The sequence below is a fragment of the Rana temporaria genome, chromosome 3 (assembly GCF_905171775.1).
Source record: "Rana temporaria chromosome 3, aRanTem1.1, whole genome shotgun sequence".
NCBI classification, from domain to species: domain Eukaryota; kingdom Metazoa; phylum Chordata; class Amphibia; order Anura; family Ranidae; genus Rana; species Rana temporaria.
In genome coordinates, this window is record NC_053491.1 from 240,740,650 (window position 1) to 240,768,137 (window position 27,488).

Sequence of the window (27,488 nt, forward strand, 5' to 3'; positions counted from 1 at the left end):
CGCCTATGCTTACTAACCTGTGAAAGAAACATATTATACAGTATACACTTACCTATTTTCAGGCTGCTCAAGTTCGGTCACGTGGTCCAGCTCCCCTGTTTCAGCCACACTACCTGCAGGGGAGAAGAGGGAGCGCAACAAACAGATAGGCCATTGAAGCCTATGGATAACATCGCCACTCCCAGGCATTACTAGGCCTTGTTGGACTACTCGATCCTCTCCCCTGCAGCCGACACAGGACAGATCACATAACCAGACCAGTGGTCTGAAAATACATAAGTATATACTGTACATCTTTCTTACACAGGTTAGTAAACATTAGGAGAGGGGAGGGGGGACAGCTTTAAGAGTAGTTTGTGTTATCCTGGAATTCTACTTTAACCTCCCTGGTGGTACAATTATGTCAGATTTTTTAAGCTGAAAGCGGTACAATGTTTGGCATGGAAATTTGGCGGTTTAAATTTCTAGGCCTGTAATTCGCAGGAATAACACACTTAACTATGTCCAAACCAGAGTCTAGTAGACATCCCGGGTATGATAAAACCACTTTTGACATAAATGGACACTTTTTGGTTACTATGTACAATCTCCAGTTTCCATGCAGAAAGAACAGTTTTTATAATATAAAAGTGCATGCAGGACATTGGACAGACCACTGGGGACATATGAGGTGTGTAATTATTTGATACAGCACTGTAATCTGCAAGATTACATTATACTGTATCTACACTGTGTTTTTACTTTTTTGAATTTGGTGCCGAACTCCGCCCCCGTGCATCGTGCCGCTCGGGAACGGAGCTCGGCGGCACTCGACAGTCACCAGTGTGTAAATCGAGCGAGATGACAGCTCGCACATATAGCGGGGACACATCGCAGGATCCAGGGACAAGGTAAGCAACTTCCCCTGTATCCTGCAATGCGATCCCGAGTCTGGCTCGGGGTTACCGCTTTTGGCATGTAAAATTCACCCCGAGTCAGACTCGGGAATACCGCTCACTTCGTGTTCCTCCTCAGTAAGCTGTTCTGGCTGACTAACCCCCAGCCAGATGATGGGGGCAAGCTTACTGAGGAGAAACAAGAAGTGAAAAATTCAGACAAAGAAAAAAAACATTTAGAAGGGAAATTGAAGGAAAAGGTATGTGAACCAACAATGCACTAGCTTAAAGGAACCTATTTAGAAAATTAAAAACAAACTTTTACAACCCTTTTAATCCTCTTGTATTATAACTGTATTGTCTCCGTTTTATATTGTAAATCACTGTGTAAACTGTTGGCGCTATATAAATCCTGAATAATCATAATAATAATGGAAAGATTATAAGGCTACTGGTGGGTGCCAGTGAGATTCAGGTCTCGTACACACGACCGAGGAACTCGTCGGAAAATACACATCGTTTTCCTCGACGAGTTCCTTGTTAGGCTTGTTGAGGAACTTGACAAGCTTTCTTTGCGTACACACTGTCAAGACCAAATCTCCTCGTTCTCAAACACGGTGACGTACAAGACATACAACGGCAGGGGAAGTTCGATTCCACTGGCACAACCCTTGGGGCTGCCTTTGCTAATCTCATGTTACTGCGTGTTAAGTAATAGTTTGGTAAGAGACGATTACACACGACCGGTTTCCTCAGCAAAAAAGCTCTGCCACCAAGTTTCTTGATGGATTCTATCAAGGGAAACGGTTGTGTGTACGAGGCCTTAGTGGGAAACAAATGTACGCTCTCTCTTAGTGAGAAAGGACTGAAGTATGTAATGTACCTATAGATAATGGGGTTATGTGACCACTGTAGATATAAAGAGCTCTAACCGGAATTTAAGTCTAATGGAATTTCCCTTGCATTTGTTTAGTACAGCCGAAACTAACCTGTATCATTTCCTATTCTACACTCCACAGCTGTCTTTCTCCTGTGCGGTGAAGATCTGAAATACGGCTAAGCCACGGTGCAAATCTCAAGGGGTTAATAGTGTATGTACTTTAAAATCAATAAAAGCCTATAAAGCAAAGAATGGTTAGTGATGTATATGAAAGATTACAGCTCCTTGAAGCTATAAAGTGAGGGGAGCACACAATACAGATCAGCCAGGATTTAGTGCTTACTAGTGTTTGTCAGCAGCCTAGCCAGGGTGGGTGTAATTCCCAACTACGCTCCATTCCATCACAGGGCTGTGTGCCGTCTGCATCAAAGAGACCAGGAAACCTGCCTCAGCAGCAAGTCAAATCATTAAGCTTTTGTTCTAGATCAATCCCGTTCACTGTGTCATTTAATTAATCTGACTCGCAAAGTAGAAAAATCTTTGTGATATTCCAGGCTATGATCATAATGACATAGACTAAATGATAAACTGTTTTAATTCATCCTTATCGAAATAAGCAGTACGTTCCTTATGGTTTAATTATGCCCTGGAGTTAGCAAAAGAGAGTTATAGCCAGATTACTGCACATCTGTCTCGCAACAAAAATGTTTCAGTAACTGTCATACAACACCACTACTGCTTTCTAATACTATAGTAGGAAGAAAAACAGTATCACAGTTAAAAGAAAGAATATGGGATTTGGGGTTTATGCAGATTTATACTTACCTAGGTGGATGCAGCAACGATCTGCATCTGTCCCCCACCAGCTCCAACACTGAGAACTGATAGGTAGATTCAGGTACGTTCGCGTAACTTTGCGGCGTCGTAGCTTAAAGAGTCACTAAAGGAATTTTTTTTTTTAGCTAAATAGCTTCCTTTACCTTACTGCAGTCCTGGTTTCATGTCCTCATTGTTCGTTTTTGCTTTCATGTTGCTGTAAATCCTCTCTGTTCTGGACACTTCCTGGTTGCCTGTTTCCTGATAACCACAGTACTGGGAGATTTCCCACGGTGGTCACTAATCAAGGAGGTGTGATTACTGTGTGTAAAACGAAACTGGATTGGTGCTGAGGAGTTTTAGACAAAGTATCACTGCTCTCTATTGGCTGACTGCCCTCTAGTGGCTCTCTGTACATCAGAGAACCAGCAAACAACAGCAAAAACGAAACTACACTGCAGGCACATTATATGATTGTTTTTTTATCTATTTTTAATCATTTTTAAAAGGAATCAGTTAACTATTATGTCTCTATGCCCTGTAAACAGTCATTTCAGCTAAAAAAAGTTTTTCCTTTAGTGACCCTTTAAGGAATTTAAGCTACGCCGCCGTAAGTTAGCGAGGCAAGTACATGATTTACAATGTACTTGCCTGCTAAGTTACGTCGGCGTAGCCTGAATCGGCGGGCGTAAGGGCGCCTAATTCAAATGTGTTTGAGGGGGGCGTGTTTTATGTTAATGGCGCTTGACCTCACGTTTTTTACGTTCTTTATATTACTGCGCATGCGCCGGGCGCCTACATTTCCCAGTGTGCATTGCGGCTAAGTACGCCGCACGGGCCTATTGATTTTGACGTGGACGTAAACAACGTAAATCCCGATTCACGGACGACTTACGCAAACTACGTAAAAAATTCGAATTTCGACACGGGAACGGCGGCCATACTTGACATTACTAGTCCAACTAGGGCCTAGCTCTAACTTTACGCGGCCTATCTCTTACGTAAACGTCGTAAAAGTACTGCGTCGGCCGGGCGTACGTTCATGATACGGCGTTTACATCTCCTCATTTACATATTCTACGGCGACCGCAATGGAAGCGCCACCTAGCGGCCATCCAAACTATTGCAATCTAAGATAGGACGGCGCAAGCCGTCGTATCTTAGATATGTTTAAGCGTATCTCTGTTTGAGCATACTCTTAAACATAAGTCGGCGTAGATTCTGAGTTAGGTCGGCTTATCTACTGATATCTACCTATGAGTGATTAAACACTGCCGATCACTCGGTTCTTACAGCTCACCAAGCAGAAAGCTGCTGACTGTCAGTCACCACTCTCTGCTCTGCCCCCTTCTCGCTCATTGGATCGCTGGGCCGTGAAGGGGGTGGGAGCAGCCGCCTCAGGCACTCAGTGGCTCAATGAGAGGCTGAGCCAGGTGCCAGTCCAATGTTGCTGTCTTGCCCGAGCCCGGACTGGCTCTGCGATGTCAGCAGACGGCGAACCTAAACTCGCTGTCTGCTGAAAATGAGTCATGGGAGTTTTAAACGAACTGCACTCCTGTGATCCACAGGAGAAATACAGCCAAACAAGCTTTTTTAATCCTTGTATGAACAGGCTTCAGCTTGTATAGGAGAACTGTGACACTCCCCTTTCCTGTCGAGCACCCAATCAGTGCTCCTCACACCGTAAGTTCTCTCCCCTCCCTGCTAGTCCAAGAGGGTGGTGCTGGAGAAAGTAAGGGAGGAAAGAGATAAACAGAGTAATGTTAATAACATTAAAAGTTTAAGTTGCTATAAAGCTATCAGCGTGTGGAGAGAAAATAGCTAATTGCCGACTCTGTTTACATCTTATGATTAGCTGTCATTGTCCGACAGCTTATCACGTGGTAAGGGGTCGACCTCTTACTCCAATCTGTGATCAGCCGAGTCTCAGAGACCCATTTCCCAATTGGTTGAAAGGACAGGAGATCCTATTGGATGCCTAGGAGGAGGGAGATGCCCGGTGGAAGCCATTGTGATCCACAGGAAGAAATTAAGCTGACGCTCGGCAGACAACCTGCCTGCCCGCTTCCTAGACGGGGTAAGTGCGGGGCTTTGATGTCCCGACCATCCTCCGGGGAGGGGGGGGGTTGTTTGCCGCCGATTGATGGGAGGCTGTTTGCCACCCCCCCAAAAGAAAAAAACAGCAGCTGCAACTGTACAACACCTATGCAAACAAGTAGACATGTCAAGTGACCTTTAGCATCTTCCTAAAACGATGATGTTTAACTTATACTACTTTAACTTTAAAGTATTACTAAACCCACAACGGTAAAATCAGTCTGTATATGCAGTAAAGCATGCTTGTTATACTCACTGTGGAACCTAAAGAGTTAATCTTCTGCATTGTATAAAAAGGCTGTTTGATCCTGTATTGACAGATTCTCCCTTCTTGCATTGCCCCCAAAACATGTCCAGATAAGACAGAGTAAATTAAGCCAGGCTGCACATGCTCAGTTTGGTGTGTATTGCTAGAGAGTTTTTTTTTTCTTGGGAGAGTGCATGTGATCAGCACAGGGCCAATCAGCACTGTCCAGACAGAGGGTCAGGGGTCCTGCATCCTGATAGGACAGTCAGAGGAAAATGAAAACTCCTCCTACAAGCTTTACCAGGCACTGATAGAAGTCACAAGACTGCTATGTACTGCTGATGAGAAAATGTATTTAGCAGTTTATATTTACTAAAATGATTGCATTTTTATATTCTGTATATTGTGGGAGATCAGATATAGTGAATGCCGGGTCCTGGGTTTAGTAACACTTTAACTGTCTTATATTACAATTAACCACTTAACGCCCGCCGCACGCCTATTTACGTCCACAGAATGGCACATACAGGCAGATGAGCGTATATATACGTCCTTGCCTTCTAGCGGGTGGGGGGTCTAATCGGGACCCCCTCCGCTGCGTGCGGCGGGCGGTTTGCCTCGGGGAGCGATCCGGGATGACGGCGCAGCTATTAGTTTATAGCCGATCCGTCGCGATCGCTCCCCGGAGCTGAAGAACGGGGAGAGCCGTATGTAAACACGGCTTCCCCGTGCTTCACTGTGGCGGCTGCATCGATCGAGTGATCCCTTTTATAGGGAGACTCGATCAATGACGTCAGACCTACAGCCACACCCCCCTACAGTTGTAAACACACACTAGGTGAACCCTAACTCCTACAGCACCCCCTGTGGTTAACTCCCAAACTGCAACTGTCATTTTTACAATAAAGAATGCAATTTAAATGCATTTTTTGCTGTGAAAATGACAATGGTCCCAAAAATGTGTCAAAATTGTCCGAAGTGTCCGCCATAATGTCGCAGTCACGAAAAAAAATCGCTGATCGCCGCCAATAGTAGTAAAAAAAAAAAATTAATAAAAATGCAATAAAACTATCCCCTATTTTGTAAACGCTATAAATTTTGCGCAAACCATTTGATAAACACTTATTGCGATTTTTTTTACCAAAAATAGGTAGAAGAATAAGTATCGGCCTAAACTGAGGAAAAAAAAATATTTTATATATGTTTTTGGGGGATATTTATTATAGCAAAAAGTAAAAAATATTGAATTTTTTTCAAAATTTACGCTCTATTTTTGTTTATAGCGCAAAAAATAAAAACCGCAGAGGTGATCAAATACCACCAAAAGAAAGCTCTATTTGTGGGGAAAAAAGTGCGCCAATTTTGTTTGGAAGCCACGTCGCACGACTGCGCAATTGTCTGTTAAAGCGATGCAGTGCCGAATCGCAAAACCTGGCCTGGGCATTTAGCTGCCTAAAGGTCCGGGGCTTAAGTTGTTAAATGCTTTTTAGCTGCAGCTTTTTTTGCATAAATCTGTTGAAATTAGATTAGGTTTATAGGTAATGTTAAGGTCACAAGGATGGCATTTAAGGAAAACAATTATGTTCTCTTAAATAACTTCTTCAGGTGGCAGTGGTATTGATTGTTAGTCACACAGCTATTGAATGTAATCAGTACTTTTATTGATTCTGTGCCACAGTGTTTGTTATAAATGCTAAAAGATCTGGACGAGTTAAAGTCGGTGCTGTAGAGGCAGCCAGCAAAGCACTATTTCAATTAACATGTAATGGAACTTAATATCAAGCCTAAGGCACAGAATGAAAAGAGATGTTAAGGTAGAGACCTAACTGGTAAAATGAAATCTTCCTTTTCTGCACAATCTCCTCCATTATTTCTCACCGTACATTAATATATAACTTTTATAGCACGAGTACCTGTTTATGTACATATTGATGTGAGTCACAGTGTAAACTAGTAAAGGACTAAGCATCTCTGCAATCCATATGCTAGCTTCTCTGGATTTTATGAAGAGCAGAACACAGTAATGAAACCAAATGCCTGCTGAGCTGACAGGTTTATGTGATTTTGCAATAAAAGTCTCTAATTCACTGTATTTTCCCTGTCAGCGGTACAGGGAGCGTCAATGTCATTATTAGGATGAATAAAGTAAAGGCCATCGCTGATGATCTTAAAGAATGCAAGGAACACACACAGCCTGGGAAACTATTGAAGGCTGAACTCCAGGCAGATATACAGAAACGCACCATTTAATCAGATATGTATTCATTAAAAATCATTAAATATATTTTTATAAATAAATAGCATAGATGGAAGCTGTCTGGCTATTTCTGTAATGCCCTCCACAGGAACCCTTATGCCTTGTACACACGATAGGAATTTCCGATGAAGAAAGTCAGACGGAATTATTTCATCGGATATTCTGACCGTGTGTGGGCCCCATCTGACTTTTTTCTGTTTAGAGTTTATGATCGTCTGTGTGCAACTCCGACAGAGAAAAAAAACATGCATGCTCAGAATCAAGTCGACGCATGCTCGGAAGTATTGAACTTCATTTTTCTCGGTTCATCGTAGTGTTTTATGTCACCGTTTTGGACGGTCAGAATTTGGTCTGACAGTGTGTATGCAAGATAGCTTGAACAGAATTCCGATGGAAAAATCAGATTTTATCCTATCCGAAATTCCGATCATGTGTACAGGGCATTAGGGCCGGTTCACACCAACCGCTGCATTGTAAGGTTGAGATCAGCACAGTGGTGATGGACTAAGCCTAGTGCATTGCACAGTTTCCTTTAAAGAAAATAAAACTTTATTGAGATGTCTCATAAAGTTCAATTGCTGCCCGCACGATGCAGGGCAGAGGATTGCCTTGCACTGCCCTGATAAAAAGTACTGCATTCTTTCAGCACACTGTGCCCGCATACCACTGCATCCCAGTGCTGTGAACTGGGCACATAGAACAAGGCAGTTTTCATTGTCCATATGGTGGGACTGCGCTGGAATAGCCGCCCAGCGCAGTCCCACCACATGTGGTGGGAACCAGACATGAAGGTGGCTGAAAGGGTCACTAAAGGATTTATTTTTTATTTTTTTTAAATAACAAACATGTTCTACTTACCTCCACTGTGTAGTTCGTTTTGCACACAGTGGCCCCGATCCTAGTCTTCTGGGGTACCTCAGCGGCTGTCTCGGCTCCTCCCCGCAACAACTCCACATAGATATGCGAGCGAGCTTGCATAATGTGGAGCTGGCCATAGCCGCCGCTGTATCACTCGGCCCCGCCCCCGCCGCACCGCATCATTGCATGTGATTGACAGCAACGCCAACCAATGGCTGCGCTGCTTTTAATCCATCCACTGCAGCCATTCAACGACCAGGCTTCGACTTGAGGAGGGTGACGGCGGCGAGCGCAGGACTTTCGAAGGGTCAGGTAAGTAAAAAGGGGGCACGTCTGATGTTTTTTCACCTTAATGCATAGAATGCATTAAGATGAAAAAAAAATACCTCTACAACCCCTTTTAATGCCCCAAAGCACCCACCCACCCACCATGTTAAGGGCATGCGGCCTGGTCCAGTTTAGGAGGGGGGCGCTCGCTCGTCCCCACCCCCTTTCCTGACCGGCCAGGCTGCTTGCTCGGATAAGGGTCTGGTATGGACTTTGAGGGGACCCCCACGCTGTTTTTTCGGCGTAGAGGATTCCCCTAAAATCCTTACCAGACCGAAGGGCCTGGTATGCTCTTAGAGGGGGAACCCATACCACTTTTTATTTTTTATGTTATGTGGAGTTCTTCCTAAAGATTCATACCAGACACAGTGCCTGGTATTGTCGGGGATCGAAGTCAGATCCCTGTTCATTGAAGTTAGATGCATATTGGACTTCAAGTCACAGGGCAAAGTCGGATTCAAAGTAGAACGACTGTCGTGTCCTACCAGTTTGAACCCGGGCTAACAGCGATACAGAAAAGTGAGGTCACTGATCTGGCTATGTTTTCTTATTAAGGAAGGGAGATGGATTACTAAACTGTTCACAGTTCACGTATATGTATTTCAGCTGTGTATTTAGCTGTTTGCCTACAATTCTGCTTCACACGCAACATGCAATTTGGTATGTCACAATCTTATGGAATCAATAGCAGCAGCTACGAAATTATTTAGATATTAGGGTTATTTTAGGATAATATATTCTAAAACAAACATATGTTTATAACACAATTTAATTTTTAATTATTCAGATGTGTCATTTGATAATAAAGCTTTTTAAAGAACACGCCTATGCTTATATATTAATTCCTATTTAATAACATCAAATTAAAGTTCTAATTATACAACACATGCTATTAAAGTGACACAAAGTATACCATTTTGTTAATTAAAATAAAAAAGATTTTAAAATGACTGCTCTGAACAAGGATACACAATATCTCACAAAAGTGAGTACACCGCTCACACTTTTCATGTGACAACAATAAAGAAATGACACTTTGCTACAATGTAAAGTAGTGAGTGTACAGTTTGTATAAATTTGTGTAAATTTGCTGTCCCCTCCAAATAACTCAACACACAGCCATTAATGTCTAAACCACTGGCAACAAAAGTGAGTACACCCCTAAGTGAAAATGTCCAAATTGGGCCCAATTAGCCATTTTCCCTCCCCAGTGTCATGTCACTTGATTGTGTTACAAGGTCTTAGGTGTGAATGGGGAGCAGGTGTGTTAAATTTGGTGTTATCGCTCTTACTCTCTAATACTGGTCACTGGAAGTTCAACATGGCACCTCATGGCAAAGATTATTTTTTTTTTTTTTAGCGAGAGATAGATTAGTGAATAGTTTAACCCCCTTTCAGGAGGTGAATGTAACACTGTAGTGTACACTTACCCGTGGGCCTCCTATCATTAGATTGAGAGCTAGGAAAGCTTCAGAATGGCAAAGATGTTTTTATTACAAATTATGTCAGCAGTTCCTCTTTAAGTAGGCAGCTCCACAGACTTTTATGCAAGTGCCTGTATGTACATTTAAAGTGGAATTCCTGCCTAGCACAAACCATTCTTAAAAATGTCCCCTTCCCCTCCTGCTACCGATCCTACTTACCTTATGTAAAAAAAAAGATTTGTAAATCTATCCTTTTCAGACTGCTCCTGTCTGGTCATGTGATCCTGTAGCTCTGGCTCCCCTGTGTCATGGAGTTCTCATATTAACGGCTGGGAATTCCAGGAGTGGTGACATAGGTAATCTGCTGTAAGTGCGTCTTCTTCTCCCCTGCATGCAAACCTAAACTACACAGGGGCTGCAGGATCACATGACCAGACCAAAACAGGCTGAAAATAGCATAAGCAGGATAGGTAAAAGGAGGGGACATTTTAAGAATAATAAGTGATAGGCAGTAAGTCACTATTCAGGTATAATAATACCACAATATGACTCATTTGCATAAGTCCCTTGATTAATGGTCCTCTTAAAATATGTTATTTGTATAACGTAGAGCTCATTTACACCAACTCCTATGCTAAAACAATCTGTTTTGGAGTGCAGGCTGGTGTCCAATGGGTACAGGTGTTAGTGGGTGGTGATTTGCTTAGTTCAAGCATAAGGCAATATAAACCTTTTTTTTTTTTGTAACTTTATTGAAATGTCAAAAAAACATTTCTTCCATTTGAAAGTACCACATTGGACTTGTGGTGTAGAGACCAACAGAGACTTTAGGTGACTTCAGAGGTGTTGAGCAAACATGCTGCATATCTGCATTTTTACAACCTACCTACCACTTTGCACTACAAGTGCAAACTACAAGTGCAAAGTGCACTGAAATGACACTTTGAAGTGTAGTTGCTGTAAATCTGAGGGGAAGATCTGAAATGAAAGCTCTGCTGATTTTATCATCCAAACATGTGCAAGCTAAAATGCTGTTTTTTTATTTTCCTTGCATGTCCCCGTCCCCCCCCCCCCCCCCCGGATCTACAGCGACTGCACTTGCAATTTCAAGTACACTTTGCACTTGTAGAGCAAAGTGGATTTGCCTTTCGTGAATAACCCCCATAATGTTTCAATTAGCATGCAAGTAACGTTTTCTCCCTAACAGCTTTTTAGTTGTGAATCTGATTTTTCATTGTCAAATGCTGACATCCCTAGTGATTACTGATTAAATGATGGCGCTAAATGTGCCATCATTAATGTCATCACTAAAGAACATAGGGCCAGACTCACAAATGAGATACGACGGCGTTTCTCCTGATACGCCGTCGTATCTCTGTTTCTATCTATGCGACTGATTCATAGAATCAGTTACGCATAGATATCCCTAAGATCCGACAGGTGTAATTGTTTTACACTGTCGGATCTTAGGAGGCAGTACCGCGACCGCCGCTGGGGGGAGTTTGCATCGTAAACCAGCGTCGGGTATGCAAATTAGGAGTTACGGCGGATCCACGACGGATTTTCGCGTTCGCTACGTCGCCGCTAGTCTAGTTTCCCGTCGCAAAGTTAGTCGTTTTTTTTGGTGCCCTAACTTTAGTCAGCAAGTGTATTGCTGTCTAAAGTATGGCCGTCGTTCCCCCGTCGAAATTCAAAATTTAACGTCGTTTGCGTAAGCCGCCCGGGAATACGGAAGTACGCTACGCGCGTCGCCGTTCAAGAAAATGACGTCACGGCGCGCAAAGCAAAGCAGTTAAGAAACGGAGCATGCGCAGTAGGTCCGGCGCGGGAGCGCGCCTAATTTAAATGGTACACGCCCATTTAAATTGGCCCACCTTGCGCCGGAGGCTGCCGGCGTAGTTTTCATCGCAAGTGCTTGGCGAATCAGGCACTTGCGATGAAAAATTGTGGCGGTGTAACGTATCTAGGATACGTTACGCCGCCGCGATTCTACGTGAATCTGGCCCAAAGGATTTTGCAACTGAGATACAAACGCTGTAGGCAAACAGCTCCACCGTACCTTTTACATGAATTCAACAATATTAACAAACAATCATTTTCTACAATTGACAATCATATGCTTTTTGCTCTTCTGAAGAAGGTGGTTTGAGAAATTAGGCACCCTCCTTCATTCTTTCAATGAGGCTGTAATGCCCTGTACTTTCCATCAGAAATTCCGACGAACTTAGAAAGAGAACATGTTCTCTTTTTTACAATGAAAATAATTTCTATCGGAAATTCCATTCGTCTGTATGGAACTCAGACGGAGAAAAAAACACGCATGCTCAGAAGTCGACGCATGCTCAGAAGCATTGAACTTTATTTTTCTCGGCTCGTCGTAGTGTTGTATGTCACCGCATTTTGCACGATCGGAATTTGGTGTGACTGGGCCGGATTCAGAGAGCTTTGCCTATCTTTAGGCGGGCGTAGCGTATCTCAGATACACTACGCCGCCGTAAGTTTGAGCAGCAAGTTGTGTATTCACATACAACTTGCGCTTAAACTTAGGGGGCGGCGCGGTGCAACTGGACCGGCGTAAGCCCGCCTAATTCAAAATAAGCTGGTTCGGGGCGTGTACTATGTAAAATAGTAGTACCCCCACGTTTTTGACGTTTTCAACAAACGGCGCATGTGCCGTCTGTGGACATATCCCAGTGCGCATGCTCCAAATGACGTCGGCAAATCGTCATGCTTTCGACGTGAACGTAAATTACGTCCAGCCCTATTCGCGAACGACTTACACAAACGGTGTAAAAATTTAAAATTTCGTTGCGGGAACGACGGCCATACTTAACATTAGCTACGCCTCATATAGCAGGGGTAACTATACGCCGAAAAAAGCCGAACGCAAACGAGTAAAAAAAACGCCGGGCGGTCGTTCGTTTCTGAATCGGTGTAAATACTAATTTGCATATTCCTCGCGTAAACAAACAGAAGCGCCACCTAGCGGCCAGCCAGAAAATGCAGCCTAAGACACTTACACCTGTCGGATCTTAGGGATATCTATGCGTAACTGATTCTCTGAATCAGGCGCATAGATACAACGGCCAGACTCAGAGATACGACGGCGTATCAGGAGATACGTTGTCGTATCTCTGTTCTGAATCCAGCCCACAGTGTTTATGCAAGACAGCTTGAACGGAATTTCGCCAGAAAAATACATCCGAGTTTATCCCAACGGAAAATCCGATTGTGCGCACGGGGCATTAGTGTTCTTGCATAGAGTATTACAGGAACCCGATGTCAGATGTCACAGCATTGAGATCTAAAACCACTAATATGTGCCCTACCTTCCTTTGCAGTATATCATTCTCTTTGAACCTAGGTAAGAAAACATTTGCATCAATTTATTAAACATGCAGTTGACTCAGTTGAGATCAAATACTTTCTGAATTTTTCGTTGGCCGTCTGGACAAAGGGTAGGACCTCACTTTTTAGAAACATGAAAACAAAACCTTTTTCTTTCGGGTGAGTAATGAAAAAAAAGCAAGAGCCTCTAGGGAGAACTGTAACATCAGCTTTAAAATCTATAAAAGGAGTTAAAGGCATGTCTTTATGCTGGCTCCATAAAAGCCATGTTCTTCTCACTGGTCACAGCACTGAATAGCCTTGCAGATCAGATTTCTAAATGGCACTTCAGCGTGGCCATTATTCTGAAGCTGTTCAACTCTCCTTTCTCTGATGGATGACACTGCATAATATTTTTATAGCAATGAAGGTGTGTTACAGGCATTTCATTAGATAAACTCCAGCTACCAGGCATGGCTTTCCTTGTCTGTTGCATTAACTCTACCTGAGGCTTTTACTGTGGAAAGAGAAGTGCATCATTAAAGTAGAACTCAAGTCAGATGTTTTTCTTTGTTTTGGATACTGTGGGGAAGGGTGGGAAACCTCTGCCAGGTTTTTAGCTCTATCTGCGTCCCCATCGGTGATATATCCTTAGGGCACTTTGACACCAGCGGACGAACGGTCCGCTTTTCATAAGTTCGTTTACGGACTTACAATGGTTCCCTATGGGATCACGGCCGTTAGCGGATGGAGCATCTGCTAACGTCCGTAATCACCCGCCTCCGTCAGGATCCGTTTTTTCAGACGAAAGAAAACCCTATTTTTCTTCCGTCTGACGGATCGGATGAATACGGACAGACGGTCCGTATTCATCCGATTCCCCATAGGGGAGAGTGGAGGAGAGACAGGGCGGTCTCTGCACTGTGTGCGGGGACCGCCCTGTCAGCCGACAGCTCAGCGGGGATTAACGGAGGAATCCCCGCTGAGCCAAACGGGCTAACGGAGCAGATCAATACGGATCCGATCTGTGTGAAAGAGCCCTTAGGCCGCGTACACATGATCGGTCAAAACCAATGAAAACGGACTGAAGGACCGTTTCATCGGTTAACCGATGAAGCTGACTGATGGTCTGATGTGCCTACACACCATAGGTTAAAAAAACTATTGTGTCAGAACGCAGTGACGTAAAACACACGACGTGCTGAAAAAACGAAGTTCAATGCTTCCAAGCATGCGTCGACTTGCGTGAGCATGCGTGGCTTTTTGACCGATGCTTTTGCATACTAACGATCGGTTTTGACCTATCGGTTAGGCACCCATCGGTTCAATTTTAAAGTAAGTTCTCTTTTTTTTGACCGAAGGATAACTGACCGATGGGACCACACATGATCGGTTTGGACCGATGAAATGGTCCTTCAGTCCATTTTCATCGGTTTTGACCGATCGTGAATTCGCGGCCTTATACTTCCTGTCCACAGAGATAACCATGTACAGTATGTGTTACTGTTAAAGGACGTTCACATCCTTTTGTTAAAATTCTTTACTTATCAAAACTTGGAGAGTTGTACAGATGATGAAGTTCAAGGTGAACGTTGAAAGTGTTAAGCAGAAAGATACTGCAACAAAATTACATCAATAGGACTGAATTTACACACTGCATTATTTGTATTCATTGATATTAATGTCACATGATCATCATGTAGATCAGGGGTCTCCAAACTTTCTAAACAAAGGGTCAGTTTACTGTCCTTTAGGGGGGTGTACTGTGGCCAAAGGAAGTAGAAAATGCCCCAGCGTCAGTAGGAGTGGATAATGTCCCAGGCCAAGTGGTCAGTTGGAGTAAAAAGATTAGAGTCTTTGGTCAGTAGGAGGTGGAATGGTGCCCCATCATTGGTATTAGTGGGAAGAATAATGCCCCATCATTTGTATCAGAGCCAGTGCAAGGATTTTTGTCTACTTTGGGGAAAGTCCACCCACCCCCCCATACATTCGGCACCCCCTCCCATTGTGACAGGAGAAGGGATATTTGGGCAGGGTTACAGGAAGGGGTCAGTAGGACAAAAGGGGGGTAGTGGGTGTGCTGTTCTCCTTATAGTTATTTGTACATTACATTATTAATCTTTATTTCTACATGTTTGTTTTCATGCATTTCTTTCACTGCTGCCATCTGCTGGCCAGAATTTGCATGCCACACGTCCCTGTTCTTGTTAGTAAAGTTTTTTCTATTCGGAGGCGTGGACTCTTGCTGGGCAGGTCTCTTCACTGGGAGCAGCCATTTTCAGTATCTCCTCATGGCTGTGTGACTAGACACTCCACATTTTTGGGCTTGAGAAGGCATCAGTTTTTGACCACGCAGAAGTCACGCAGAAGTCACGCAGAAGTCAGCAGTAGTTAGCAGCAGCTCAGCAGCAGCTCTGCAGCCACAGCAGCTAGCCTCAGGACATATTCTAACAAGTCAGCATTGATACCACTACTACAGAACAGTATTGTATCACCGTTTGTTGTCTTATCTGGATTGAATAAACCTACGCTGATTTCATCTTCATGTCTGAGTCTGGATCCATCTAACCTGAACATCTGCCGGTCCTGTCTGCCCCACTGCTTGGATACGAAGGTAAGAAGTCACACAGCTATTATCAGTTATACCTTCATTCGCCTTCATGTGGGAACAGAACAGTCAAAAACTGCCTTAATGTCCACACCCCAGTCACAGATTCCCTCAGAGTTACCACAATAAGGAATCTCCCTTGCAACAGGCCTATCTGCAGCGAATCTGCCCAGCTACAGTGCATGTTCCACAAGTCTAAGGGCAAGCACCGCATGTCCACAGTATCTTTACTGTTGCCTGAAAGCCCTCCACAACTCATCAAGCCGTTTCCTATATCCCATATCAATCTTTGCTCGCATAGCAGAACTGTTAACGCACACGGGGTCCCTCTCTAACCTAAACCCCCGCAAATCACTTAAAACACCTGAGGAACCTTGCCAGAGTGCCCCAGCGCAGCCGCACTGCAATTTTCAGCCCCCAATTCAAAAGTTTATTTTCTTAAAGAGACAGCGCACCTTAAATCAAAATGGACAAAAAGGACCTTGCACAGTTCCCCAGTGATGAAACAGGGCTAATGCAGCCTGATACTGATCACCAAGAAGTACAGGAAGCAGAACCCACACTTCCAGCAGACCAAGTCGTGCGACCAAGATGCTCCCTCAAACCGACAATAAAGGTCAGGGAAAACTATCAAACCACAAAAGATGAGCTATGCGATAACCTGGAAGAGCTATGGGAGCGAGTTTCCTCCCTCATGTCAGGACTTAAATCCTCTGGTGATACCTCAAGCTTACAAGTTGGCATCAGGCGGCTGAACACAGCTCATGAAGGATACAAGAGACTGTTCACAAGGTATATAACCTTTCTAAAAAACTTTAATAATGATGAAGCCCTTTCAGAACTGAGCAAGGCAGAATCTATAGACATTCAAAGAGACACCATGGTGCTGCTTGCTAAAGATAAAGCGGAACTCCGCATCTCCCATTTGCAAGAAACTAGATCACACAGATCAAATTCATCCAAACATTCCTCTCGGTCATACAGATCATCGTGCTCAAGAAGCTCAACCCTAAGCGACAGACTACTAGAGGCCCGCATAAATGCAGAGCAATCCAAAGCCAGACGTTCCTTCACTGAAAAAGAAGCTCTGGCAAAAGCAGAAGCAGAGGCCAAGAGGGCAGACGCAGAATCAGAGGCCAAGAGGGCAGAAGCAGAGGCTCGAATAAAGATTCTTGAATCAGAGATGGAAGAGGAAGTTGCATTAGCTAAAGTAAGACTACTTGAGCAAGCATTAAGCCAAGGTCTTGATCCAGTCTGCTCGCTACCACAGGAGGTAGAAGATTCAGCTTACCGCACCAGCGACTATGTACTGAAACAATTATCTGCATCACCCCCAGTATGCAGTACCGTCCAAGCTGACAACGCCGAAACCTCAAAGTCATCTCCACCTACAGTGCCAGTGTCACTTACAGCACCCGAGAAATCTGATGGTGTTCACCCAGATGTGCCTTCTCAAGGACAGTTATTACGAAACTACAAAAAGGGCCATCAGGCGTTTCCTGGCCTACCTCCACAGCTCAAGCAGCAGTCCTCACGATCTACAGAGACTAGATCACAGCTCAACCCTGCAGCAGCATCATTCTACCTGGATGCATCTCACCCTTTCACGCCGCAAAGCCTACACGCCCCGGCGGCACCACAGGTTGTCGTGGCAACAAGCAGTGAGAAATCAGATATGTCTGAGTTGGCCAGGATTATGGCGATCAGAGAGCTAATTAACACAAGTCTCTCAAAATTTGATGACCGTGCAGAGAGCTACAGAGCTTGGAAGGCAACTTTCAAGGCCACCATTGCCAACCTCAAACTAGACGCAGAGAAGGAGCTCAACCTCATGATCTCATGGCTGGGTCCAAGCTCCACAAATCGCATCAAGAGCCTCAGAACTGTCTATGTGGGACAAGCAGAAGCAGGTCTCGCTGCCGCCTGGCAGAGACTCGAACGTACCTTCGGCAGTGCAGAAGCAATAGAGAAGGCCCTATTTAAGAGACTGCAGAACATCCCAAAGATCAATCTTAAGGACGTCCATAAGCTTCAGGATTTGAGTGACCTGCTCATGGAACTAGAGCTTGCCAAAAGAGACCCTCGTCTGATCGGACTATGCTACCTGGATACAGCCCATGGAGTGAACCCAATTGTCGTGAAACTACCATACAGTCTGCAAGAAAAGTGGGCGGCATCAGTCTCAAGGTACAAAAGGGTGCATGACATCACCTTTCCCCCATTTATTAATTTCTGCAGATTCATTGAAGAACAGTCCCAGATGAGGAATGACCCCAGCCTCGATTTCCTGGAGTTCAACACTACAGCTCCAGCGACACCATCACCAAGGTATGAGAGTGCCATGCATAAACACAGAGACTTTAAGAGCAGCGTGAGTGTTAGAAAGACTAACCTACCATCTTATGCAGCACCCACGGGTAAACAGTACAATACCTCATCAGGAGACAAGTCCTTCAATCGTGAATGTCCCATTCATAAAAAAACACACTCACTGAACAAATGCAGAGGGTTTAGATCCAAACCCATACAGGAGCGCAAGAAGTTCCTCAGCGAGCTTGGGGTATGTTTCAGATGCTGCGCTTCATTGGAGCACATGGCTAAGGACTGTAAATCCATCGTCAAGTGTGAGGAGTGTCATAGTGAAAGACATGCCTCAGCTATGCACCCAGTTCCACTGCCCAGAGACTCACCAGCTGCCGTCGCCACCAGTCCCGCTCCAAGTCATGGCGGGGAGCCCCAGAACCACGCTAACACAGCCGCCGCTGTTTCCTGCTCATGTTTGGAAGTATGTGGCGAGGGCCAGGGTGAGAAATGTTGTGCCCGAATATGCCTAATCAAGGTCTATCCAGAGGGACTACCAGAAAAGGCAGTAAAAATGTATGCTATCATCGATGACCAAAGCAACCGGTCCCTAGCAGGACCTAAATTCTTTGAAGCCTTTGGGATAAAGGGACCATCAGAACCCTACATCTTAAACACCTGCTCAGGCCGCATTGAGACTAGCGGCAGGAGGGCGCAAGGATTCATTGCTTCCCCCATCAGTGGGAATACAGAAATACCCCTACCAACACTGATTGAATGCGATCAAATACCCAACCATAGGGATGAGATTCCTACCCCAGAAGCTGCGTTTCACCAACCGCACCTAAGGCACCTAGCCAACGTTATCCCACCTATGGACAACAATGCTGAGATTCTACTCCTGCTTGGCAGAGACAATCTAAGGGTGCACAAGGTGCGCCAACAGTGTAATGGTCCCGACTACGCACCATATGCCCAGAGGCTGGACCTGGGATGGGTAGTCATAGGAAACGTATGCCTGGATCAACCAGAAATCGACTCCTTCAAAACGTACGTGCGTGGAGACGGACGCACAACTTGCATTAAGCCGTGTCCTCATCACTATGAAGTGAAGGAGAAGTCTCCAGACCTCGTACAACCACCTGACATCATTTCTCCCCTCTTTGCTGACGACTTGGGGAGATCAGTCTTTCGCACAACCAAGGATGATGATAAGGTAGCCTTATCAGTAGAAGACAGAGAGTTCATTAAGATAATGGACAGTGAGTTCTTTAAAGATGAAACCAATCACTGGGTTTCTCCATTACCCTTCCGAACCACCAGGGTAAGGCTCCCGGACAATCAGGAGCAAGCGCCATCCAGATCTAACTATCTTCAGCGTACCATGAACAGCAAGCCTGAGACGAGAGAACACATTGTCGTATCATCCGAACTTAATCCAGCAGATCACGCCACCAGGCCTACGTCTGTGGGTTCCTTTGCTAAATCTACTTGGCTTACAGGCCCAGAGTTTCTGCTAGGACGGGCAGACAAATGTGAACAGGAAGTTTACAGCATCCAGGATCCGGATAATGATCCAGAAATCCGCGCCGAAGTTAGCGCATTAGTCACTGAAACAAAGCAGACCTCCAGGCTTGACTGTCATCGTTTTGAACATTTTTCCAGTTGGATGAGACTTGTCAGAACCATTGCAAGGTTAGTGCACATCGCCAGATGTTATCACAACACTCAAGAAGATAAAGATTGTCACGGTTGGCACATCTGTCATAAACCATTCTCTGCTGAGGACATTTCTCATAGCGAGTCTCTCATAATACGTCATGTCCAGCAGCAGGAATTTAACGTAGAATGGAAGTGCTTGAACAACAGACAGCAGATTCCTATAAAAAGACCTCTTGCTAACTTAAATCCAATTATGGACACTTTTGGCCTGCTCAGAGTTGGTGGTCGTTTGAATCAAGCCCACCTAGGAGTTGCGGAGCAAAATCCTGTCATTATTCCCAGCAAACATCATATCACCACGTTGCTGATCCGACATTACCACAAAAAGACTGAACACCAGGGCAGACAAATCACTGAGGGCAAGTTAAGGTCTGCGGGTCTTTGGATTATAGGTATGAAGAAACGTGTAGCCCAACTACTGCATGACTGTGTGCACTGTCGTAAAGCCAGAGGAAAACAGCTACACCAACAAATGGCCGACTTGCCCGCGGATAGACTATGCACAGAGCCGCCCTTCACCTACACTGGCCTAGACGTCTTTGGACCATGGATGGTGTCTGCACGTAGAACCCGTGGTGGTCACGCAAACAGTAAACGTTGGGCCGTGCTATTTACTTGCATGAGTGTGCGAGCCGTTCATATAGAGGTGATAGAATCTATGGACACATCCAGCCTCATTAATGCCTTAAGACGGTTCTTCGCCATCAGAGGACCAGTGAAACAGTTGAGGTCAGACCAGGGAAGTAACTTCATCGGCGCCTGTAGAGAACTGAACATCGACACTAAGCCTATCCAAGATCAGTTGGCGGAGAAAGGTTGCACCTGGATTTTTAATCCTCCTCATAGTTCCCACATGGGGGGTTCCTGGGAGAGAATGATCGGGATCTCACGCAACATCTTAAATTCTATGTTGATGGATGTAAACTCTTCAAGACTTACGCACGAGACTCTCGTCACTCTTCTCGCTGAAGTTTCAGCTATCATCAATTCAAGACCCCTTGTGCCAGTATCTATGGATCCTGAAACACCAGCCATACTGTCTCCGGCTATTCTACTTACCCAAAAAACGGACAATATGCTCACGCCTAGTGGAGAATTTACCCATGGGAATATCTACCAAAAACACTGGAAACGTGTACAACACCTGGCAGATTACTTCTGGAACAGATGGCGTAAAGAGTATCTCAATATTCTTCAAGGAAGGAGGAAATGGCAACATCAAAAACCAAACTTGAAAGAAGGAGACCTCGTATTAATGAAGGAGCAACAAACCGAAAGGATCACCTGGCCTATGGGACTAATTACAAAGGTTCTTCCTAGCAAGGATGGCAAGGTCCGAAAGGTGGAGCTGAAGATCTTCAGGAAGGGTGAGCTTAAAACTTTTGCAAGGCCGATTAACAAACTCATTCTAATATTACCCATCGAGAACGTTCCTGAAGGATGAAAAAGGACTGAACTCGAACTTCACAGTTTTACCCTCTATGGGTCAGCCAACCCACTATGTCATGTTTATTGCATTTCACATGTTCTTTGTTACAGGTTGTATTATATTTTTATGGACATTCGTCATAGTGAAATCTCCTTACGTAAATTTCAGACGGGGAGTGTGCTGTTCTCCTTATAGTTATTTGTACATTACATTATTAATCTTTATTTCTACATGTTTGTTTTCATGCATTTCTTTCACTGCTGCCATCTGCTGGCCAGAATTTGCATGCCACACGTCCCTGTTCTTGTTAGTAAAGTTTTTTCTATTCGGAGGCGTGGACTCTTGCTGGGCAGGTCTCTTCACTGGGAGCAGCCATTTTCAGTATCTCCTCATGGCTGTGTGACTAGACACTCCACATTTTTGGGCTTGAGAAGGCATCAGTTTTTGACCACGCAGAAGTCACGCAGAAGTCAGCAGTAGTTAGCAGCAGCTCAGCAGCAGCTCTGCAGCCACAGCAGCTAGCCTCAGGACATATTCTAACAAGTCAGCATTGATACCACTACTACAGAACAGTATTGTATCACCGTTTGTTGTCTTATCTGGATTGAATAAACCTACGCTGATTTCATCTTCATGTCTGAGTCTGGATCCATCTAACCTGAACATCTGCCGGTCCTGTCTGCCCCACTGCTTGGATACGAAGGTAAGAAGTCACACAGCTATTATCAGTTATACCTTCATTCGCCTTCATGTGGGAACAGAACAGTGGGACAGGTAGGGGGCAGTGGGACAAGTGGGGAGGGGAGTGGGACAGGAGAGGGCAGCCAGACAGGTGGGGGAGCAGCAGGACAGAAGGGGGGGGCAGTGGGGCAGCGAGGCAGGTGGGGGGCAGTGTCACTCTGACCACATTCCTAGGGGATAACCAATTCTCCCAGCAGCGGGACAGGAGCAGGCAGGGTGACAAAAGGAGGGCAGCAGGACAGGATGGGGACAGCGGGACAGGAGGGGGGCAGCAGGACAGGAGAGGGGCATGGTGACAGGAAGGGGGCAGCGTCACATGAGGGGGGCAGTGTCACAGGTGATGGGCTGCTGGACAGGAGAGGGGAAGGTCACAGTAGGTGGGCAGTGGTACAGGGGGGCACCATGACAGGGGGGCAGCAGGACCAGGGGGGGAGGCAGCATGGCAGGAGGGGGGATCAGCAGGACAGGAGGGGGCAGCGTCACAAGAGTTGGGCAGCATCACAGAAGCAGGGCAGTAGGGGGAAGAACAGTAGGGTCATTGAGTGGCCTAGCCAGTCTCCAGACCTTATAGAAAATCTTTGCAGGGAGCTGAAACTTCCAGTTGCCAAGCAACAGCCAAGAAACCTTAAGGATTTAGAGAAGATCTGTAAAAAAAAAAGAGGACCAAAATCCCTCCTGAGATGTGTGTAAACCTGGTCACGAACTAAAAGAAACGTCTTACCTCTGTGCTTTCCAACAAGGGTTTCTCCACCAAGTACTAAGTCATCAAACACTTACAGTGGAACCTCGGTTTAAGAGTAACTTGGTGTGCGAGCGTTTTGATTTGCGAGCAACTTTTTTTTTTAAATTCTGACTCGGTTTGCAAGTGTTGACTCGCAAGACTAGCAGAATTCAATCTAAATAGGCCTGCAGTACCTAATTTGGCCTGAGGTACGGGGGTGCAGGAGCTGAGAAAAGGGAAAACTCGCTTTGATATGCGAATACTTTGGACTACGAGCAGACTTCTGGAACGGATTATGCTCGTAATCGGCGGTTCAACTGTATTTTACTCACTGAACTTTATCTCAATTTATAACATTTGTATCGTGTTTTTTTTCTGGATTTTTGGTTGATATTCTGTCTCTGTGATAAAAATTATACACCATTTCTTTATAAGTGGGCAAAATGTACAAAGTCTGCAGGGGATCAAATAATTATTTTCCCCACTGAATATACAGTATACACATCTTTTTTTTTTATATCACATCTCGGTTCTTCCCTGCATAAGGGGCTTTGAATGCTGGGTGTGGAGACTGCAGGGGGTGCCAGCGGGAGGCAGAGAAGGAGCAGTACACTGATCTTCCCAGTGGAGTGCTGTGCAGAGGGTTGTGCCAGCACAAGTCTGACCATTGGAGTACAGGCAAGCTGTGCTTCCAAGTATCCAAGTAGATGGCAACAAAGAAATGTAGCACAGTGGAAAGGATGTGCTCCTATGCCTTGTAGAGGTATGCATCTTCACTGGTCTCATGATTCCATTTGATTACCCTGTCAACAATTCGATACGATTTTGCGATACATCACGATTAATGCCCATGGTATTTAAAAAGTCAGAAGAACTCCATTCTAAAATTTTCATCTGCTCTTAGAGCAATACCCTATTTGGGGAGGGCCATTTATCATAACCATCCCATCATAGTCAGAGGCATGGTGGTGGTGGTGGTGGAGGGAGGAGGGATGGGATCAGTCAGAGGCAGAGGGATGGTGGTGGTGGTGATTGGGGGGGGGGTAATGGTATTAGTCAGAGTCAGCTGTGATGGTGGAGGCATGGGAATAGTCAGAGGCAGAGGGATGGTGGTGGTGGAGGCATGGGATTAGTCAGAGGCATGGTGGTGGTGGAGGCATGGCATTAGTCAGAGGGATGGCGGTGGTGGAGGGATGGGATCAGTGACGCTGGCACTCACCTGCTCTCAGTGTCATTCGATTCTCCCTCCTCCATGCTCACACTGCCTCCAGTGATGCCTCACCTGACGAGGGGTCTCCTTGCAGAGCTCCTCCCCCTTCACTCTACTGGCTGTCAGCTCATTAGCTAATTTTCTGCTCCAGTGTCCATCTGACTACATACTGTGCTGGTCGGCGGGTGGCGAAGGGGAGGGGGTTTTATCCACCAGGCTATGCCTCTTGCTGTGTTTCTCCAGGAAGGGCAGGGTGAAGCGCCGGGATGATGTCATCGACTCTCGATTCAGCCTATTCTCTGCATCGATGCAGTATCGTGAACAGCTGGATCGCGATGCATCGATTATTTTCAAAACACCTAATGCCTAGCATGGTCATTCTGAAATAGCAAAGCAGGTAGACTGGCAGGATCACCAGTTATTTCACACAAAGAAAGCCATACAAAGAGAACAGAATACTTTTTAATACAGGTACATGGTACAGCAGCCACATATCAGGAATATAACATGTTTGCGTAGCATACACTTTAAGAATAAATAAATAAATATGACTCGTGTGTCTCTCACACGCCATCCATATTTTCACTTTTACACAGCCTATCAGGATCCATCCTTTATCCCTTCTTCCTAGTCCATTTATCTCCTGTTTTCACTATCTTTCCCATCTATTATATTACCTTCAATTTTCTATTTCCTTTCATCCAGCTTCTTTATCCTGCCCTCTGCTTCTTCAACTTAACCATAATGCTATTACCCTAATCCTACCAAAGGGAAATTCATCCATACATGACACAGCCGACAAGCTGTTACTAGGAAGTATGAATGGGAAAAACAAAACAACAACAGACCTGCAACACTAATGTGCACTACATAATTGTATAACCTACATGGAAAGTAAACTCAGAGTGGCGATTCAACCTAGCCAAGGAAAAACATTGTAGTATGTTAATACCCATTGTAGCGTAGTGCATTTATTAACAAAAAAAGGATACATATATATTATTTTTATATTTGATTTCAATGTGGATAGAGGTAACACATTTTGGACATTCTCTCAATGTTATACTTTCCTTTTGAAATTTGGCACTCAACGGTAAACTGTCTATTTAGTCACATTCATAGCAAAAACAGGAGAGATCTGAAGCTGCCCAAAAAGATGATGGGTAGGTTAAATTTATGACTCTATAAATGTTCAGTTCATATGGCACATGGCTGGGCAGCAGCCATCTTCACAGCACTAATATTGGTGTCATTTCAAGGCTACGCTGTGGCTGAGAGTTTTCTTATTCTCCCTCCAGGCCGACATCTGTTTGCATGCTTTGGTGGCAATTCTAGGATATTAAACTATAGTACTAACAGCAGAGCTCACTAGATGCAACCAGGGCTCATTCACATTACACGTGGTGTCATGTATCTCCTTGCATTGTCAAGCTTAGGCAACATTGTTGGAAAAGAGAAAATCCAAAGTGCATACCAGTGCACTATGTTGGAGCCGGGCACTGGAGGAAATCTGCATGCTGCATTTAGACTGTCATTTAAAGTGGAGTTCCACCCATAAATATAACATTACATCAGTAGTTTAAAAAAAAAAAAGTTTTACATTTTTTTTTTTAGATGCCTTCAAAGTGTTGTTGCTAGGCAGAATAGTTAATCTTCCCACCTCCTGCACCTAGGTGCTTAATGCTTCCTAACCTACACCGCACAGACTCCTGGGAATGTAGTGGGTGTAACTTTCCAGGAGTCTGTGCACTCCCCAGTCTCAAAGAATCATGTGACTTGGACAGCACAGGTGCTGAAACCTGACACTGCTTGTGCAGCACTGAGCATGTTCGAGATCTGCAAGGCTGAAATCCAGGAAGTCATACAGTCTGGCTTCATGATGCCCACACTTAAGATGGCCCCAGTCAATTTCTATTTTATAAAGTGTCTAAATGCTGTAACAACCTAACAAAACGGACCTTAGTTTACAGGCCAACTTTACTAGAATACATTAAGCTTGTGTATTACAGGGGTATTTATATTTAAAAAGTGAAATTGTGTCCGGAACTCCGCTTTAAGTGAATTCAAATAGACTCTTTAAAAGTGGTTGTAAACAATCTCTGATCACTTATACCTACAGGTAAGTCTAGATTAAGGCTTACCTGTAGGTGCAAGAAATATGATTCTGTAGTCAATTTATATTTTTAATATGTTACTATTAATTATACAAAAACACCCTCTAAAATCTGTAACCACGTTTAGAAGGGATAATGACTAGTACATGCTAATTAAAGAGGATGTCCGCTGAAAAAAAAAATATTAAAAGTCAGCAGCTACAAATACTGCAGCTGCTGACTTTTAATATCAGCACACTTACCTGTCCTGGAGTCCAGCGCCGTCCGCAGCAGAGGACGAGCGATCGCCCGTCACTCTGCTGCCCTCCCACCATCCTCGGTGAGGGAACCAAGAAGTGAAGCGCTCCGGCTTCACTGCCCGTTTCCCTACAGCGCATGCGCAAGTTGCGCTGTGGCTGCTGATTGGCTCCCGCTGTGCTCTGGGAGCCCAGTGTTCCCAGAGCACAATGGGGGGGGGGGGGGGGGGTGACTGTGGTGACTGTGACCTGTCTAAGTCTTTAGACAGGTATCTGCACCCCCCCCCCCTGAAAGGTGTCAAATGTGACACCGGAGGGGGGAGGGTTCCGATCAGCGGGAGTTCCACTTTAGGGTGGAGCTCCGCTTTAATGTAGGCTATCTCCATTCCTTCTGAATCAATAAAGTTAGTTTCTGAAGGTGCCATTTATACCAGAACTATAGTAGAAGTTGAAAAAAAATCTAGGCTTAACAATACAGTTAAAGGGGTTGTAAAGGTAAAAAAAATTTTTTTTGTTTTTTTTTAATAACAAGCATGTTATACTTACCTCCACTGTGCAGCTCGTTTTGTACAGAGTGTCCCCGAACCTGGTGTTCTGGGGTCCCTCTGCGGCTGTCTCGGCTCCTCCCCGCAAGAACTTACCACCTTCATGTGAGTGAGCTCGCATGGTGGTTAGTTCATGCAGGTGCGCTCCCGTGATACAGCCAGCGGCTATAGTCGCCCACTGTATTACTCGGCCCCGACCCCTGGCGCGCCACGTCATTGAATGTTTTTGACAGCAGCGTGAGCCAATGGCTGCGCTGCTTTCAATCAACCAATGAATGAGCTGAGAAGCCCGGCTGAGAAGCCAGCGCATTCACGGCGCGGAACTTTCGAGGGGTAAGGTAAGCAAACGGGGGAGATGGGGGGTCGCTAATCCTTGGATGTTTTTTCACCTTAATGCATAGAATGCATTAAGGTGAAAAAACGTGTACCTTTACAACCCCTTTAAGTGGTATTAAACCCTCTTCTTCCTCTACCCCACTCACTCTGGAGGCTACCTGTTTGAGTGCAACATTTAGAGGTCCATTTATGTTGAGCCATTGTACTTCACATCGTAAGTCCCCACCATGACCTACGTTCTACGGCCGATTCTTTAAATGCAGTCTGTGGTGTGGAGCCTGTGATGCCCCACCAGATTCTCTCTGTTTAGCACAGCACAGACAGCTCCATGATTAGAGGAGAACAATCCATGTGTTTTTGGCTGGTTACGTCACCAGGCTCTACTCCAGGCTTTTTTCCCTAAACAACTTTAATTTG

General features: G+C 44.9%; 1 protein-coding gene across 1 annotated transcript in view; it reads right to left on the reverse strand.

Moving 5' to 3' along the window:
- ABLIM3 (actin binding LIM protein family member 3) overlaps nucleotides 1-27,488 on the reverse strand; it is a 349,775-nt gene that overhangs the window by 141,547 nt on the left and 180,740 nt on the right. The gene's annotated exons all lie outside the window — the stretch shown is intronic.